Consider the following 19910-nt stretch of genomic DNA (forward strand, 5'->3'; position numbering starts at 1 on the left):
TTTGTCTCATATGTTATACACAAGCCATATGTGATTTATTTGGAATTGAGATGCAACTAATCATTTCAGATTATTTATGAAAAAAAATTGACAGTTATTCGGTGTGATCTTAACTCTTATTCTCCGATGTGTGTAGTTTTATAATTTTTATGTTTTCGTTGATGATGGTCTTAACAAATATAGTGTATGCAAGTGGTTGTGTGTGGAATTTAGTGCCAACATTATTGAGTATTTGTCAACGTAGCGTGCAACATATGTGAAATATCCTTACTTTGGTGCCATTGAAACACCAGCAACATTGTATGGTAAGGGCAGCCGTCATTATGGTCACCTCGGCCAACTAGAATTACTAATCTAGAACAACAGAAAGAAAGCAAACATCACCATTCACAAGTCATTCCCTCAACGCAGGTCAGGTCAAAGGACAAACTGCATCCAACAGCATTTTAGATTCAGAATAATGGCAGGTCTGATGTATCGAGATGTGGAAGTCAACATCTGCAGCAATTACTTAATAAAGTTAAAGTTCCACTTACTGTTGGGAAGAAATAGAGAAGCAGCACTGAGATGTGATGTTTCTAATGCATTAGTACCAGATTTTTAAATTTTGATGAACAAAAATACTGAGTTTCTTTATACTGAATTGAAAATATTTAATTAAATACATATATAAAGCATTTTAGTGTAATATGTTTTGAATTAAGGTTACAGCATGTGACTCAAGCATTATCATCCTCGTTATTCCTGTACTAGTTGGTGACTTCTGTTGGACAACACAATTTTAACTGGCTTTATTGATCCTTTGATCAAGGCAGTGATCAAATGGTCAAGCCATAAATTACATTTTGTCAGTCAGTTTAAAACCAAATAAATAACATTGCTGATGAGTCCTATATTGGACTCTGCATGTGGTCTCATTCTTGTTATTTTAAGCCCAGCCCAAATCAGTTTCAATAATGTATTGATTTGATTAATAATCCTGTTACTACCATCAAATTGATTCTCAGTGCTAAAAATTGCTTTCTGGGGGCAAGGGAATATTTGTTTCATTTTGAATCATTCAATATAGTAACATCTGCTATGGTGTGAACTACTAATATTGAAATCACTTGCAGAGGTATCTGTCCAGATGATGAATTAAATTGCAGGGGACAATAGTGGGTGCCAACATATCCTTGTAATAACAAAAGGCAACGTTGCTTTGGGCTTTATTGACATTATTCCACGGGAACCAAAGTGTGTCATGAAGTAGCATGAAGCTTTCCAAGAATGTAGGTGCCTGGAGGTCTGAATTTTTCTTGCCTGGGGCTTGGCTACCTGTCATACCATTTTTGTCAGAAGTGGAGATATAAGTCATCTAATAGTATTCAGATAGTTCCAAGTGGTAGTTTTGAGTTATTGGAAATTACATTTGATGTCCTGAAGACTGGTGGCGAGACTTCATCAAGCAGAAAAATCCTAGTGGACATTTGACAGAGTTCAGGTGTAGAATATAAGTCTTTGCTAGAATGTACTGCAAGAGAAGGTTCAACGCCTTCGTGCTTTCTGGCTTGGGCTGTTGCATTTAAAGCTCCTGTATTACTAACGGTATCATTTATGGTGTCCTAGCAAGGCCATGACTTTGATTCTTTGTACCTAAAGTAAAGATGGATCTGTACATTTATGCCTATTGCTGAAAAGAGTTCTATTCAAATGATAGATTATTTCTTTTCATCACTCAATTAATTTTGAACTCTGCAATTTCCCTGCCATCTTAAAATACTGCGAGTGATTCAATATGACAATTAAATGTTGAATCAAGAAGCCCCCATCATGGATCTGCCAATTTTTTGAAAACGTTTAATCAACTTTGCTTTGTTGTTATGCAGCTATTAAATTCCAATCTTCAATTGGAGACTCTGGATGGAAGCATTTCATTTAGAAGAGAAGACATCTTGAAAGCGTTCAGATTACCAACATAATTTGTTCGCTTCATATGGATAGGTTGATATTAGTAGGACAATTATTTTGTTGCCATTGAAAGGTCAGGCTGAAACTTGAGGCTTTGTGGGTCTCACCAAAGATGAGAGATCCATGCTATCTCTTTGCAGGAAGGCTCACTAAACCACATGCCAATCAGGCAGTGGCAAAGCTAGTGAAGGGCCTTCTCCCATAACCAAGACACTGAGAGCTGAAGTTTCACCTACTGAGAACTGGCCAATCAGTGGCTAGCAAATCTTGTACTCAACAACGCCACTAGTTGCTGCAAGAAGGACAGGTGCTGGATTCCCAGCTTCACTAGAGAGATTAGGCCACAAGTTGTAATATGAAGGTAAAGAGGGGTTTTCATAGGCTGGGAATCACAGAGAGGTGCAGGGAGTCAACAACCAAGGCAGGTAGTGTATCTGTCAGCAGGCCCCTTGTCATTAGGCCATGCATGTTGCATTGATACAGACCTGCCCACCACTGGGTTAATGCCAGCAGTAACGGGAGGCTGACAGGGTGAGATGCTGGGCCATTTGCCTTCCTGTCCAGAACTGAATTCTGGTGGAACTATGAGAGCAGCAAGGTTTAGGTGTGCTATCACCCCACTTAATTATATGCCCTTCCTTTGTCCAAGCTCACCACCAGTAGGAGCAAAATATTCTGCCCATCAACATGATTAATATGATGTGTATTTGCTGGGAATTTATGTGGGTTCCATTTTCTTTTTGTCTGTTTTGACAATTTGCTATTCAGAAAAATGGCCAAATTAAATTGTAGTGGCCTAGAGTAACAAATCTTTTGAGGAATGCATGCTATCTGCTCCCAAAGGATATATGGCAATAAATTTCCTGTGACAAACTTAATGATAGGGTTTCATTATGATAAAATGTTTGAACTTGTCTTGAACAAAACAGTGTTAGTTTAGAAAAAACAGACCATAGTTTTTTTCTGTCAAGTCTTTCCCAACAAAATGAATCCTGATTGCGGCAGCCATTTTTCTTGCTTTGTCTCAGGATTCAGTATGGAATATTGGTGAGGTAAATTGTTGCATTACAAATATTCACATACAAAAGGTGAAACTCTCACTCTGCTAATACACACTTCCATTTAGTTTATTAGCAGATGTTTGCCTCCATGGTTAACTGCCTCAATAGCTAGAAGTCAATGGATGATTGATGGTTCTTTTTTGTAAAAGCCAAATATTTTTTCAATGGTGATATAGTGGCTGTATCCTCCTCTAGCATAACAACGTTGAAAAATTTCTGCAATATTCCAAATCAAGCTCTTGCATTTTTCTTGCTTTAAGATTGGTAAGTGTGTCTTCAGTCACCTAGGCCTTAAATCTGAAATTTCATTTCTAAACTGACCTAACTGCCTATTTCTTTCTCCTTCTTTAAAATTCTCCTTAAAATCTATCTTTTTAACCAAGCCTTTAGTTACTTGTCCTCCTACTTTGCATCCACATTTCTAATGATAGCTTCTAAATGCAGTATTTCAGGTTCCTGGGCAAGCAAGAAGGTTAGAAGACATTGTGGTTCACAAAGCTCAAATGCTAAACTCTCATTCTTCATGTTGAAAAATGTCTATTGCATAGGTGTAGCATGTATATCTAAATTACCTTTGATAAATGTTCAATAATAATAATTGCAGAAATACCTAGGAAGTTCCTTTTATTGATATTACTACAGCTATAACATTGGAGGTACAGCATTAGTCAGGTTGCTATGCAACCATCATTCATGCACATTCACTCATGCCACAGGATATTGCTGCAGGAATTCATCAGGATAATGCTCCCATAGTGTTCAGACCCATTTATGGCTTCTCAGATACAGCAGCAATCCCTGTCCATTCACAACAAAAATTGGACAGCTTTCAAATTTGGGCTGGTAAGTAGCCAGTAATATCAATGCCTCATAAGTACCAAGCAATGTCCACCCTCAATTAAAGATAATCCAGCATTTTCCCTGATATTCAATGGCAATAATATTGCTGAACCCCAACTGACAATATCCTGAACCTTCATGATTTGTGGCTGCCCCTCTGTTCAAGGATGACGTCTACTCAATGTTATGAGTTTCTGCCATGTGTCTTCATGCTACTGAACAAGCTTATTCTTGACCTGCAGAACTTTGGGCACATGGGGCACTAGTTGTGAAAAAGGGTCTGTAATGGTTAATATCGAATTCATAAGCACCATTCATTGTAAAGGCATCAGGGGGACTTAATGACATAAGGCTAGCACCACCAAACAGTGTTGTGTTGTAGAGCATATTCTTATAACCTGCAAATAGTTGCAGAGATGTAATAAACTACATCTCATTTATTCTACAAGACTCTTCTCATTTGATCAAATGGTGGCTACCGTCATACAGATGAGACTATGAATACCCATACAGAATCTACATGCTTTGAAGATATAAATGGCAGCTAACACAACATTAGTATTTATTCAACCTTTCTCCCATGGAATATAGAGATTGGGGTAGAGGCATTGCTGATGGAATTCCTCTAGCTCTCTATGTGTTGCTGATAGTCTTTGTGTCACTGCAAAACAGGACTATGGTGATGATGACTGTTCATTATATGAGGACTTATATTACTTGAAGAGCTCTTTTTTCTCAATAGCACATTGCCATATTTTGAGGAAAGGTGAACTGGCACAGACATTATGGTATTGAGTTTTTTTGTCAATGGTGGCCTTGTGAGTGAGGTGGCTGCCAAAGCATAGGATGTGCTCAATATATTTCTTAGTCTCCCCTCAACATATATGGGAGGTGGAATATTGGGCTGGCCAGGTGTGTGTTAAAATGAGTTTTGTTTCTACAATACTCAAGAATGATTTGTGCTTTCTTGTGTGTAAAATTAAGAAATTGAGGGTGTGTTGTAAGTTTGACACTGTGGGTATTAATTCTACAGTCATGTGCAAATTGTGGATCGTATATGTCTATGGTGGTCAGTATAGATTTGACATGAAATTGGCTAGCTGGCTGGCATTTAATATTGATGCCAAAGGGCTTTTCAACTTCCTGAGCTGGATAGCCGCTATTGGGTAGATTATAAATAGCATGTAGTACGAGTATTCCTGACAGAGGATGGTGGTGGAGGGTTGCTCTTCAGACTGGAGGCCTGTGATCAGCAGAATGCAGCAAGGATTGGTGCTTGGTCCACTGATTTTTTCATTTCAATGTGAATATAGGAAGTATGGTCAGTAAGTTTGCAGATGACACTAAAATTGATGGTATAGTGGATAGTGAATGTGAGGTGCTACATTTTGGTAATGCAAATCAGGGCTGGAGTTATACACTTAATGATAAGGTCCTTCGGGGAATGATGCCAAACAAAGAGACCTTGGGGTGCAGGTTCATAGTTACTTGAAAATGGAGTCACAGGTAGACAGGTTGGTGAAGAAGGCGTTTGGTATGCTTGCCTTTATTGGTCAGTGCATTGAATATAGGAGTTAGGAGGTCATGTTGTAGCTGTATGAAACATTGGTTAGGCCACTTTCAGATTACTGCGTGCACTTCTGGTCTCTCTGCTACAGGAAGGATGTTGTGAAAATTGAAAGGGCTCAGAAAAGATTTACAAGGATGTTTCCAAGACTGGAGGGTTTGATCTGTAGGAAAGACTGAACAGCTGGGGCTGTTTTCCATGGAGCATTCGAGAGCGAAGGGTGACTTTATAGAGGTTTATAAAATCATAAGGGGCATGAAAAGCCAAGGTCTTTTCCCTGAGGTGGGGGAGTCCAAACCTGGAGGGCAAAGGTTTAAGGTAAGAGGGGAAAGATTTAAAAGAGACCTAAGGGACATTTTTTCACACAGAATGTGGTGCATGTATGGAATGAGCTGCCAGAGGAAGTGGTGGAGGCTGGTACAATTACAACATTTAAAAGGCATTTGGTTGGGTATATGATTAGGAAGGGTTTAGAGGGATATGGGCCAAATGCTGGCAAATGGGGCTAGATTAATTTAGAATATATGGTCGACACAGATGAGTTGGACTGAAGGGTCTGTTTCCCTGCTGTACATCTCTATGACTCTGTGACTATGACGATTGAACCCACAGATATACTGCCCAATTAGATTGACTGGCAGCTGTCAGTAATGAGGCTTCTTGTCCATAAGGGATAGAAGTTCCACTCTAACCTTATTAAAACCATCCCCACCTCCAAGGCATAAGTCAATGTGATGAAATTCTCCCCACTTTCTTGGATGACTGATATGTCAACAGTATTTAGGAAGCTCAATACAATCCAAGAGAAAGCAGTTTATTTGATTGACACCCAAACCAGCACTGGATTAGTGGTGCTGGAAGAGCACAGCAGTTCAGGCAGTATCCAACGAGCATCTGCAGTTATTGTTTTTATCCAAACCAGCACCTCAATTACTCACTCCCTCCACCATTAATGCACAGTAGCATCAACGCACAGCAGATATAAAATGCCCTGCACCCAATACACTTTGGTTGTCATCTTCCAAACAGCCAAGTGGAAGTATAAAGGTAACAGAACTCCACCATCTGCACTTTGGCCTCCCAGCACACACCATCTGATGGGGAGCTTTCACATTGTCCCTTCACTGCCATTGAGTCAAGTCTTGGAACCCCCTACCTAACAGACATGTGGTTGTTCATGTATCAGATGGATGGCAATGGTCCTACAAAGTCGTTCCCCACCACTATCTCAAGGGCAATTAGCGGTGTCCATTGTCGTTCACAGTCACATCCCATAAAAGAATTAAGAAAATTAGACATGGTTTAAAAATGTGCAATTTTGGAAACTTTTCCAATTTAAAGGTACATTACATTAATGCAAAAATTTGAATTAAAAGAAACAGAAACCATAAAACAAGTCTGGCAAGATCCATGATAATGCAAATGCAAAACTAAAGGTCCAGAGCTGAACCTATTTAGTGATATGAGGTTTTACTATCCAAGGTGTAAATTGAGCAGCTCTTGTACTATGTACATGCCATGGGAATGTGGAGAGCTTACTACTTTGGCAATTAGGGTGAATCTTCTCAGGCTGTAATACATTGTTTCTGCTTCTCAGCCATTGCTGGCATTGCTTCCTGATCTGGTAAATAGTGTTTGGGATGAGGATTTGCTGTCTACATGATACGTTAATGCCTAATGTTCGTAAAGAACATGTATGTCTCACAGGGGTCTTTTACCCCATGCTATAGTCATGTCTACATAATACTGTCATCTTTGAAGGGCCTCACATCATTAAAAAGTAAAGCTCCCCTCCTCCCCTCCCAGAAGGAAACATTTACAAGCCCATTCCAAATCTGATGGCAGCCATCTTGAGTTTCATTGCTTACTTAGTATTTATAGAATGATAGAAGGAAACAGTATTTGCTTCTCAGGTAACAAGTCCCAGGCTCAGCCTCTTACTCATGGTAAGTCTCCAAATGTACACAGTCCCTCTTTGGTAGAAGCCAGAAGTGCCAAATGGATGATCTATAACCAGTGGTCCCCAGCATCACAGATGCTAGTATTCAGCCAAATCAATTCACTTCAAGTGATATCAAGAAACTGGTGGAGGCAGTGGATACTGCAGAGGCTATGGGCCCTCACAACATTCTGGCAATGGTACTGAAGGCTTGTGCTCCAGAGCTTGTCACTCTCCTAGCCAAGCTTTTCCAATACAGTTACAATACTGGCATCAACCTGACAATGCGGAAAATTTCCCAAGTATGTCCTGTACACAAATAGAAAGACAAATCCAGTTTGGAAAATTACCGTCCCATCAGTCTACTCTTGACCATCAGTCAGGTGATGGGAGGTGTTATCAACAGTGCTACCAAGCAGCACCTGCTCAATAATAACCTGCTCAATGAAACCCAATTTGGGTTCTGCCAGGACCATTCCAATCCTTATTACAGCCTTGGATCAAACATGGACAAAAAGCTGAAATCTAGAGGTGAGGTGAGAATGACACCCCTTGATATCAAGGCTGCATTCAACTGAGTGTGACATCAAGGAGCCCTAGCAAAATTAGAGTCATTGCCTATCAGGGGGAGAACTCTCTGCTGGTTGGAGTCATACCTGGCACATAGGAAGCGATGGCCTAGCGGTATTATCACTTGACTGTTGACCCAGGTAATGTTCCTGGGACCCATATTCAAAGCCCACTATGGTGGAATTTGAATTTAATAAAATTCTCGAATTAAGAGTCTAATGATGACCTTGAATCCATTATTGATTGTCAGAAACCAAACTGGTCACTAATGTCCTTTAGGGAAGGAAACTGTCATCCTTACTTGGTCTGGCCTACATGAGACTCCAGATTCACAGCAATGCGATTGATTCTTAATTGCGTCTGGGTAAGTAGAGATGGACAATAAATGCTGCTCTGATCAGTGACACCCTCCTCATATGAATGAATAAAGAAAAAGCATCTGTTATGGTTATTAGAGGCCAATCATCTCAGCTCCAGGACATCTCTGCAGGAGTTCCTCAGAGTAATATCCTAGGGCCAACCATCTTTGGCTGCTTCATCAATGACCTTCCTTTCATCGTAAAGTCAGAAGTGGGGAGTATCTCCGATAATTGCACAACATGCAGCACCATTTGCAACTCCTCAGATACTGAAGCAGTCCATGCTCAAATGCAACAAGATCTGGACAATATCTAGGCTTGGATTGACAAGTGGCAAGTAACATCTGCATCACATAAATGCCAGGTAATGACACAAAAATAGGGGAAAACCAAGTTGTGAAAGGGATAAAGACAATTTACAGAAAGATATTTATAGGTCAAGTTAGTGGACAAAAAATTGGCAATTGGAGTGTAATATGGGAAAATGTGAAGATGTTCATTTTGGATAGGAGAACAAAAGAACTGATTTAAATGTAGGAAAGCTGCAATGCAGAGGGACTTGGGGATACTTGTGCACAAAACACAGAAAGCAAGCACATAGGTGCAGTATGTAATCAGGAAGTCTAGTGGAATGTTGGCCCTTATTTCAAAGGGGTTGGAGCATAAGAGTAAGGAAGTCTTACTACAACTGTATAAGGTACTGGTGAGACCAAATCTGGAGTACAGTGAGCAGATTTGGTCCCCTTATTTAAGGAAAGATGTTGTTTCACTGGAGGCAGTTCAGAGAAGGATGATCTCTGGTATGAAGGAGCTGTCTTATGAGCAAGTGTTCAACAGGCTGGGACTCCATTCATTGGAGTTTAGAAGAAAGAGAGGTGATCTCACTGAAACATCGAGGATTCTTAATGAGCTTGGAAATGCTGAGTGAATGGGAGAGTCTTGGACCAGAGGGCATAGTTTCAGAACAAAGGACTGACAATTTAAGATTGAGATAAGGAGGAATTTCTCCTCTCAGACGTTTGGAAGTCTGTGGAACTCCTTGCCACTGAGGGCTGTTGGGCTAGAGTCGTCATATATAATTAAGGCTGAGATTATTAGATTCTTGATCAGTAGGGGAATCAAGGACTATGGGGAATAGGCAAGAAAGTGGATGTAAGGAATGCTGGATCCTATTGAATGGTAGAGCAGACTCGAAGGGCCGAATATCCTACTCCTGTTCCTATTTCTTATGGTCTTATAATTTAATGTCTTAGCCAGTATCTCAGCCAATGAAACATTCTTTCAAAATTGTGTCAACTGTTCGCTTGGATAAGATGCTTTCTAATCATTCCAAGATGACCATATAAACCGCAAACACTTGGCTGGATAGGATGGGTAGGGGGGATGAAAAGCAGTTAAAATTCTCCCCATTTCATTTTTTTTTTGTTTTCACTCTCCTCACCCTGACTCAACACATTGGAATTGAGCTTTCTTTTGGATGCTATAGTTTTAATACTATCGATTTGTATTTACTGATGCAATCTTTGTTTCAATTTTGTTTAATTCCTCATTCATGTAATGAAATGAGATGTGTAATGTTATTGATCGAAAGGAAGAATACCAAAAAAAAATGCAGGTTACTAATGCACAAGAGGCATTTCATTCAAATTGAAATATGGAATAAGCGCGACCGAGTGAATAATCTTTACCCTTCTCAAGCATTTGTGACTGCCCATCATGATTATTTTATAAACAAACACTTTCAGTTCATCGTGCCTTGCATTATTTTCAAACTCACTTACTTTGACTAGGAAAGAATGTTGCAATTCTATTTCAATAGAAGTGCAGTTAAATATGTAGGCATGTGAATTATAAATTCGAGTGCAGTACATTGGCGAAATCAAGGCGCAAAACGCTTAAAACTGAAAAAAACTCACACAAAAATGTGATTACTTTGCAATAATGATGTAGAACACTGTGAGCCCAAGCAAACTATGAGAATAACCAGAACTCTCATCTCTTCTACACACTTGAAATTACTTTAGCCTTTAAATCCAGAAGTTTGAAAGCCTTAAATTGTGGTAAAAATTATAATCCATTACATAGAGTTGAGGTGTCATTAAAATGATGTGTTGCTGTACTTGCATTCTGCATAATACCTCAGACTAACTCACTGATGCATGAGTTGCATTATGTTTTCACAAAGTAGTATACAACAGAGATTGTTTGAAAAGCCTATAATGGATGTTGGAATGTAGCTATTTTGACCTATGCTTAGATTATGAACCCTGTGGTTGAGTTTGTTGCACCTAACCCTATCTTACAGTCAAAAAAGCACATTCTTGAAAGTCTTGCTGCGTTAGAACACTGAACTGGAGCCAGAAACGACTGAATGTGGCTCTAGTGGCCATCAGCAACTGGTGGTCCCACTAAGCATTTGCTGAAAGATCTGTAAAACCATAACTTCTTGAAAGCATCAGTTGTGTGGTATGAATGTACATTGTTTGTACTTTGCTGTTGCACTTTAAGATCACATTTTTTAGGGATCGGTTTAGTTCTTATCATTGTTCAGTCTTAGTATCAATTACACTGATTTTGGTGATTGTAGTGAGTAAATAGCATATGATTATTACATATTCAAAGGTCAGCAATATCTGTGCATCAGAACAAAACCTTTCCTACTTCCGAGAAGTTGTCAGCAGCAAGCATTAGCATGACAGTTATAATAATAGTTTATAGAGTAACTCTAGCTCAAAAAAAATGCCTTATGCACTACTCAAGGCCCTACTTTCTTCTGTAGCTATTAAATATTTCCAAAACTGGTACTGGCTTCTTTATAACCTCTTTCAATGGGCTGAAGTTTGCCAAAAAAATGGTTGTGTTAACTTGGGAAGTTTCATGGAAGATTTCTCTCTGTAAGTTTCATGAAATTTAATGGTGTTTACCTTAATACTTATGCACCATACACCCTGGTACTGGTCTCACACAATCTTACACTCACCAAGGGCAGGTGTGCTCACTGCTGCTAGGGTCTTCCAGGTTTCCCACTACCCAATCATTGTGGTTTCCCACAACCCAATCATTGCATAACCATTTCAGCTTATTGAAATGTATTGACTTTATTACGTATAAACTTTATTTACTTTATTTCATTTAGTAAAAATTATTCTGAACAGTGAGGAATATAGCTCACTCACGTATTTGCATCAGTAACCATAATTAAGTGGAGATAAATTGGCTCTATGAATTTGATCTCAGAGACCATGCCTAGTGCGAGGGAGAGATCGGGCCCAGCTTGGGGGAGAGATCAAGCCCAACGTGGGGGAGAGATCAGGCCCAACATGGGGGAGACATCAGGTCCAGTGTGGGGGAGAGATCAGGCCCAGCTTGGGGGAGAGATCAAGCCCAGCATGGGGGAGAGATCAGGCCCAGCCTGGGGGCGAGATCAAGCCCAGCGTGGGAGAGAGATCAGACCCAGCATGGGGGGAGAGATCAAGCCCAGTGTGCAGGAGAGATCAGGCCCAGATTGGGGGCGAGATCAGGCCCAGCGTGGGGGAGAGATCGGGCCCAGCATGGAGAAGAGATCAGGCCCAGCGTGGGGGAGAGATCAGGCCCAATGTGGGGAGAGATCAAGCCAAGCATGGGGAGAGATCAAGCCCGGTGTGGGGGAGAGATCAGGCCCAATGTGGGGAGAGATCAAGCCAAGTATGGGGAGAGATCAAGCCCGGTGTGGGGGAGAGATCAGGCTCGGCTTAGGGGAGAGATCAGGCCCGCACTGGGAAAGCCCAGCATGGAATGACTGCAGGCCCACAGCTAAAGAAGGACTGTAATTTGGAACTTTTATCTTTAATTCTTATTTACTACTTCATACTGAGAAAAACTACAAAATTGAACTTTTAACTTATTTTTTTTTGCTACTTTTTAACCTCAGGTTTTGTACCTTGATACCTTGTACCTAAGATGGCGCTGTGAATTGTAAAGTTTTCACTGTACTCCTCTATTCCTGTACTTGAGTCCAAGTGACAAAAAAACCTAATTCCAATTCTCATTCAATGCCATATTTAAAGCACAGCTGTGCATTTAGTCAAATGTTGAAAGCCAGGAGTTGCCCTTTGCAATTCCAGTGGAGGAGGGATTGCACCCAAGGTGGCCGACAGATGTAAGTTTGGGTTTGTAAAGAAGAAGGTCATCCTCTTTCTTCAGGACTGCCAGAGAAGACCTGTTGAAAGACATCACATCACACAAAAGTAGAGCCCACACCCTCACAAATGAAAAACAAAGACATTTCCTCTACCTATTTGGGTGCACTGTAAGCCATTTTTCACTTTGATTGCATCCTTGTGATTTTTGTGAGGTTGGAAGGTGAGACAGGTAACATTTCACAAAGTGTGTCATAGGCTCAGCCTATCAATCTGGTTAAACTCCCCCCAAATCACCATGTGCCTTTCTCTCTTGCACTTCCTGTTACTCCATCAGATTTCTTCATTCCATCTCCCCAATTTCCCCTTTGAGCCCTAGGCCTGCAGCTTTGCTCTGCTGATTATGCACTGTCTCCCCATTGAGGTCAGGGCGGTGTTGATCGTTTATGACAGCCACTTGCACAGTATCCCATGCACTTGCCTATTCTATCATTATATGTTGAGCTTCCCCCTTCAACATGTTTTTACAGTCTACATCCCAGCATGCTGCTTCCAATCCCTGAAATTGACTTCCCCATCTTCCCTATCACAGCAGTGGCCCCAAAAAGCACCGACGAGACTAACAGTGGCCTATCCCACTGACCGATTTCAGGAGATGCCCTGACTAATGAGTAGTAGACTCCAAAAGATATTTGTTCAGCTGTCTGACTGATCACTCATCCCCAGACTGGTCATACTGCACTAGCCATACCCCACTCTCCAGGTAGTCATGGAACCACTGACACCGAATGCTCCAAGTAGACAACTGACCAATTCCAGAGTTCTGGACTAATATAGGATGATGAAGCCTGTGACTAGGCCAGTACCTACTACCTAATGACAATCTGCTTGATTAGACTGAGGATGGTTCCCCATAGATTCCAAGATTTCGTTGTTTGATTGCAGCATATGCAGTGTGTTTGCTGCATAAACTGCTGGCTCATGGTACAGGTGTGGCATTGATGTAACAGAGTGCCAAACAGCAACAAGTCGGTTGCCTTCACTGATCATTGCTAGTGAACATGGCAAGCTGCTTGGTTTTGTGTTTGTGCTAAAAGGCAAAGCATGGCAGGTATAGTTGGTATCCAAATAGGCACAAAGTAAGAGAACAAGCTAACAGCTTGGGATTGCTTTCTGGTCCAATGCATGCAATACATGTCTGTCCCTGCACACAAAGCAGCCTGCCCACACCTCCTCCCTCACTTCCATCCAAGGCCCTAAAGGAGCCTTCCATATCCATCAAAGTTTTACCTGCACATCCACCAATATCATTTATTGTATCCGTATCTCCTGATGTGGTCTCCTCTACATTGGGGAGACTAGATGCCTCCTAGCAGAGCACTTTAGGGAACATCTCTGGGACACCCGCACCAATTAACCACACCGGCCTGTGGCCCAACATTTCAACTCCCTCTCCCACTCTGCCGAGGACATGGAGGTCCTAGGCCTCCTTCACCACCGCTCCCTCACCACCAGACGCCTGGAGGAAGAATGCTTCATCTTCCATCTCGGAACACTTCAACCCCAGGGCATCAATGTGGACTTCAACAGTTTCCTCATTTCCCCTTCCCCCACCTCACCCTAGTTCCAAACTTCCAGCTCAGCACTGTCCCCATGACTTGTCCTACCTGCCTATCTTCTTTTCCACCTATCCACTCCACCCTCCTCCGTGACCTATCACCTTCATCCCCTCCCCCACTCACCTATTATACTCTATGCTACTTTCTCCCCAACCCCACCCTCCTCTCACTTATCTCTTCACCCTTCAGGCTCTCTGCCTGTATTCCTGATGAAGGGCTTTTGCCTGAAACGTCAATTTTAACTGCTCTTCGGATGCTGCCTGAACTGCTTTGCTTTTCCAGCACCACTCTAATCTGGACTCTGGTTTCCAGCATCTGCAGTCATTGTTTTTACCCAGCAGCCTGGCAGCAGCATTGCAGTGAAGGTACTGGGGAGCTCCTAAGTACAGTTTTGTACTGTATTAAAGTGAGTCAAATTGTGTCATGATGATGTGGTGAGACTCGTTTTCAGTTGATACCAGCCTCCATGAATAAAGGATGCAGGTGCTCACTGACCATGGATCATACCCTGAGATACTGGTGAAAACTGGCCAATGTGGATGCCCAGAGAAGATGCTAGTGAGCTGAAGGTGCCAAGGAAGCTGCTCAGATTTTTATGTCAGGAACTGTTATTGTCTAGTTTCTCTGCACTTCTTGGAAAAAGAGAAAAGTGCACATAAATAAACCAATCATGCATGTTAATATATCCAAATCAGCCCTTGATGTTGACCAGTGATATTCTTACTCAATTTTTCAGTTCTCACCACATTTTCCCAAATAATTTGCCATTATCAATGTCCATAAGACCATAAGATGTACGAGCAAATGTAGGCTATTTAGTCCATTGACTCTCTTCTGTCATTGAATGAGATCATGGTTGACCTGATAATCCTCAATTCCATTTTCATGCCTTTTCTCTATAACCCTTGACTCAGTATCAGTTTACGTATTGGGTATAAACTCTCCTCTGACATGTGAACATCATGTGTGTAAACCAGCTTCTACAGCAAGAAACTTTCTTACTCTCCTGAGTATTTCCTATTTTGGTTTAATATTGCTGTTCATTTATCTGTTAAATTAAACCCTTTTAAATCATTTATTCACAAGATACGGATGTTGCTGAGGCCAACATTTATAGCCAATCTCTAAGTCTCCTTAATATGATGAGCCAACTTCTCGAACCACTGCAGTAAGATAGTCCAAAATGCTGACATAGCTACAATGAAAGAAAGGTGATACATTTCCAAACCAGAATGCTGTGTAACATTCTAATGAAGAATTTTATAGAAGAATGTACCAAATCATCCACTTGCATTCTTCAGTAGCTTAATTTTCAAAACTGTAATTTCATTTGCTTTGATAAAGCAAAAAAAGTTTTTAACCAATTAATTGTAATGATTTATTGCACTAGTTTGCTGAATGCATACTAAAGAACTGTATTCACTGGCTAGGAGGTAACAGTGAAAATAATGGCAATACAATTGCAGAAGAAAAAGAACAAAGCAGCTTGTATGCCTTATATATATGTAACTAGTGCAATGAAATCAGATGAGAAATAAATTTCACAATTAGGTGCTATAGATCTATAGAATAGAAACTCTTCATTAAATATAATTTTTACAATCCTTTGAAGTTATGATTTTAATAATTCATTGAAATCCATATTAAAACTCCTTGGAAGTTTGAGAATCCTTTGTATCAAGAAACTTGTAACAAACTCAACTGTATCCATGATTCTGAGTTCCTGTTACCAGGAAGCTGCTGCGTAACAGTTTAAACAATGGTGCATTTCTTCCCTTAAATTTTGCTGTTAAAGTTTAACATGGAACATTTTTCTAACATGTTGATTGCTGCTGACAAATTTGACAGTTAATAGATATGTACAATGAGAAGCATTTGTACAAAATGTGAACTTAGCCTTTGATTGCGTCTGTTTTGCAGGAGATATACTGGCTCTTTCCATTACCAAGGTTAGCCATGGCTAGATAAGTAACATTTTCTCATTTTAAGTAGGTTTATCACATCAAAAACTTGAGCTTGCTTTTGAGAAAATATCCTTTCATTGGGGAAATTAATGGAGTGTTAACACAATCTAGCCAAAAGAAAATTTTGTAGAAGCTGCAAGAGTTGGCAAGAAAAATCAGAGTGACAGCAAGACAATACCATTGTAATAGGTTTTTGTTGTAATTTATGGCCAAACATTATCTGATTAACAAATTTAATTAGTGGTGTGATGTGGCTTTGGTTTTACCTTGAACTTTGAAACAGAGTAAGTGCTTCTGAACTTTAACTTAACAGCTCAAGTAATTCTGCAATGAAATAATCAAATCTTTAAAAGGTAAGAAATTTTAACAATGCAAATATTCTACATCAATGGTAAAAACATAGGCTGATCATTATTGTTATTCCATTTTTTTTAATGTGTAAGTCTTTAGCTCTAATTACTCTTCACTCAATGTTGTCAGGTCTGAAGAATGTATCACTCATTCCCCAAGAAGTCATGTGAATCTCCCTATTTAAATCTCATCAATCATTTTGTCAAGTCTGGCAGAAACTTCAGTGTAATTGAAAGGCAGAGAAGTTCACCAACAGGCCTTTTGTACCAGGGTATTGGCAATGTTGTGAAACCTATTTAGGGAAAAAGAACTATTCTTTTTGTATTTAATTGATTTAAAATAAATTATCAAATGTATTCATCAGCTGATCATGTCCTCATTTTCTGACAGATGTAAAGCAACTGATAAGCTAACATAAACTTGCCTTTTCTGCACCATTGGCAATGGTTTATTTCTTTAAAATGTAACCTGCAATTTAAAAAGCTTGTGGTGTAATTCTTAAAATTAATAAAGTGACCTTTGAACAGAATTATTTATATAGCAGCAACTTTTTTCCATTGGTATGGTTTATTTTGTCCATGTGTTATGATATATACTTGAGAGTAAAGCTCCTTCCAAATTTCAGTAAAAGTAGTTATTTGAATTGTTCTCTGCCCAATTGTCTTGTATCGCTATTTTTTTCTCCTTCATGATTATTTGCTTTGTCCTCTCTTTCTGCAGCAGTAGACAAGAAACTTTCTGAAGTAATTGCAGGAAAGCATGAAAGTAAAAAAAATGTTAATAAGTTTACCTGCAATAGATGATATAAGTGAAAGTATCAACCTGTCATGCAAACTTGAGGGAATACCAAAAGACTGCAGATCTTGGAAATCTGAAATGAAAACAAATAACTCTGGGCAATCTTAGTAGGTCAGGCACCATCTGTGGAGAGAGAAAAACAGTTAATGTTTCAAGTCCAATATGAGTCTTCTTTGAAACTGAGGAGAGGACTGGGAAGTAATGGATTTTTTTCTGTAGAAGAAAGGTGGGAACAGCAAGTGAAAGAGAAGAGAAGGTCAGGGAAAGTTACAAGTTGAACAAAATTAGGCATAAAGGAAACAGACAAAAACTGGAAATAAAGTTCACAGTAGACGTTGCTGAACTTAGTGTTGAGTCCAGCTTGTCTTGGGCTTCACTGGAGCACAGCAGCTGACCTAGGACAGAAAACTGAGTATGAGAGCAAAATGCTATATTAAAATGGTCATACTTGCAGATTGATCAGAGATGTTCAGAAAAGTAATTATACAGTCTTCATTTCATGTCCAGTGTAGAGAGATGTACAGCAAATAAAGTAGACTAGATGCAAAGAAGTTCAAATAAGTGAGTCAAATAAAATAAACAACTGCAGATGCCAGAAATTTGAAACAAAAATAGAAATTGCTGAAGAAACTTGGCAGGTCTGACAACATCTATGGAGTAAAAGCAGACTCAAGATTTCAGGTCCAGTGACCATTCAGTCAAATTAATAATAGCTAGGAACAGGTGGCATAAATGCAATTAAAGCAATTAAGGAAATGAATATCCTTAAAGCATTTTATAAAATCTTCATTTCTTTTACTGCCATGGGTTTTGATACATTAATGGTTTTGTAGAAATGATTGTGATTTCTTCAATTATGTGCCTTACCCTAAATATTAGTGTCATAATGGCTCAGCTAGTGAGTGTGCAGAATTCAGCTTTGATTTAGGTCACTGATCAAATGAATGTGAAAAGGATTTAAACTTGAAGTTGAAAACTGAGCAATAGAAATGCAAGATTGGATGAAAATCTTAAATTTCAACTGTAGATTCTATTATGGTATTTTAAAGTATTCACAGTATACAGTATTCACAGTAAACTGACAAATTGTCAGTGTACCGCATGTACTTTGTTGGTTATATAATATTGCTTCAAAGTAAGGTGTTAAAATCCAACACAAAGATCTCATGAAATGTAGGATTCCAGTAGTCAAGGTATTGACCTGTGGAGATAAGTCTGGTCAAGTTAACGCTGACAGTTTGGGAATATCTCAGTTACATCAGGATACTATGTCACATGTAGAATAGTTTGATGATAGCAGTAAGATGTAAATCTTGGCAGAAACTTAAGATTTCCCCCATCTTCCAGCCCCAGCACCAATAATGATGTCTAAGAAAAATGTGACTGACAGGAACACGACTTGAAGCCTTAGAATCTATTTTACATTTTGACGCAAACCAGTGTTATCAGTTTGATTTGGCAACCTTGGTTTGGAGAAGAAACCCCGATAGGTAACTGTAAATGTGAGATGTTGCATTTTGGTAAGACAAATAAGGGCAGGACTTATACAGTTAATGGTAGAGCCCTGGGTTTTGTTGTTGAACAGAGAGTCCTACAGGTTCAGGTACTCAATTATTTGAAAGTTGCATCACAACTAGACAGGGTGGTTGAGTAGACATTTAGCATGCTTGCCTTAATTGCTCAGAGGAGAAAGTGAGGACTGCAGATGCTGGAGATCAGAGCTGAAAATGTGTTGCTGGAAAAGCACAGCAGGTCAGGCAGCATCCAAGGAACAGGAGAATCAACGTTTTGGGCATAAGCCCTTCTTCAGGAAATTCCTGAAGAAGGGCTTATGCCCGAAATATTGATTCTCCTGTTCCTTGGATGCTGCCTGATTAATTGCTCAGACCATTGAGTAAAGGAGTTGGGATGTCATGTTGAGATTGTACCGGATATTAATGACGCCATTTTTAGAGTACTGTGTACAGTTCTATTGGAAGAATTTTATTAAATTGGAAAAAGTTCAGAAAAGATTTGCTTGAATTAGAGGGTTTGACTTATAAGTAGAGGCTGAATGGGCTGGAGTCTAGGACGACTTTATAGAGGATTATAAAATGAGGGGCAGATAAGATGAACAGTAAAGGTCTTTTTCATGAGAGTAGAGGAATTCCAAATTAGGTGCATATTTTTAAAGCAAGAGGAGAAAGATTTAAAAGGCAGCTGAGGGGCAACTTTTTCACACAAAGAGTGATTTGTATATGGAATAAACTGTCAGAATAAGTTGTAGATGCAGATGATAACCAAGTGAAATGGATTGCACACAGTGTTAACTAAACACACTCCTATATCTCATAAGATAGATATGTCAGATGTGGCTCCCTTTTGGACAAATTTGATGTTCCCAGGCAACTTAGCTGACACAACAGAAGTGGATTAAATAGCACTGCTTTGGATGGCAATCATGATGGGATCACTGATATATAAATATTGACTGATTTTAAACTTTTTTGTGAAATAATTAATATTATGATGATAGTTTTAGATTCAATTCCTGTCCAGTTCTGAATTAGCTATTCTCAATCTGTTTGTATCAGTGTTAGTTGTTCAGGTTTAGAGAGACTGAAATATCTCAGGTTTCCTGCTCCTGATTGATAGTCAGCAATTCTTCACTCCTCTTATGGACCAGACAGACACCCTCAAAATATTTCAAGAAGGTAGCCTAGACCCTAACTCTTTCTTATTTTTAATGGAGAGTTTAATGTGCTGTGTTCTAGATGCAATTTGACTAGTCAAAC

The 19910-nt window shown here is 39.6% G+C and overlaps 1 long non-coding RNA gene across 1 annotated transcript in view; it reads right to left on the reverse strand.

The window, feature by feature from the left end:
- Window positions 1-290: 290 nt before the first annotated feature.
- Window positions 291-19910, reverse strand: part of LOC140483473 (uncharacterized) — a 53954-nt gene continuing 34334 nt past the window's right edge. Inside the window, exons 2-3 of the long non-coding RNA XR_011961970.1 lie at window positions 17129-17209; window positions 291-354 (exon numbers count right to left, since the gene is read on the reverse strand). This is a non-coding gene — a long non-coding RNA (uncharacterized lncRNA). The remainder of the gene's footprint in view (window positions 355-17128; window positions 17210-19910) is intronic.

The sequence above is a fragment of the Chiloscyllium punctatum genome, chromosome 12, assembly GCF_047496795.1.
Source record: "Chiloscyllium punctatum isolate Juve2018m chromosome 12, sChiPun1.3, whole genome shotgun sequence".
Taxonomy (NCBI): Eukaryota; Metazoa; Chordata; class Chondrichthyes; order Orectolobiformes; family Hemiscylliidae; genus Chiloscyllium; species Chiloscyllium punctatum.